This window comes from Penaeus monodon, chromosome 29, assembly GCF_015228065.2.
Source record: "Penaeus monodon isolate SGIC_2016 chromosome 29, NSTDA_Pmon_1, whole genome shotgun sequence".
In the NCBI taxonomy this organism is placed as follows: Eukaryota; Metazoa; Arthropoda; class Malacostraca; order Decapoda; family Penaeidae; genus Penaeus; species Penaeus monodon.
The window spans coordinates 1899596-1899975 of record NC_051414.1 but is presented as its reverse complement, the minus strand read 5'-3'; positions in this window follow the sequence as shown (position 1 = coordinate 1899975).

Below are 380 nucleotides of genomic sequence, written 5' to 3'. Positions count from 1 at the left end.
ATAATTGCTCTTACCTTCTTCCTCCCCCCCCCACCCTTCTCTCCGTCCTCCCCATCCCCCTATTCCTCCCTTCTACCCCCCTCCCACCGTCCCCCTCTCCCCCTCCCCTCCCCCCTCCTTCGTAACGACTTTGCCGATGACCGGATCGCGCAGGAGGGGGGAGGGGGGAGGGGGGGAATAGAGGTGGTTTGAGGCGGGGGGAAGAGGAAGGGGAGGGGAAGGGGGGGGCGGACACCCCCTTTACATGGGCGCTGGCGATGATGGATGAGCATTGCGGCAGCGAAGGGAATGTGTGTATTTTCGCGAATTAAAATGGATTACCTTTACAATGGCTTCACTTTATTGACAACCTAATATCTCTCTTTGCTCTCTCTCTGTCT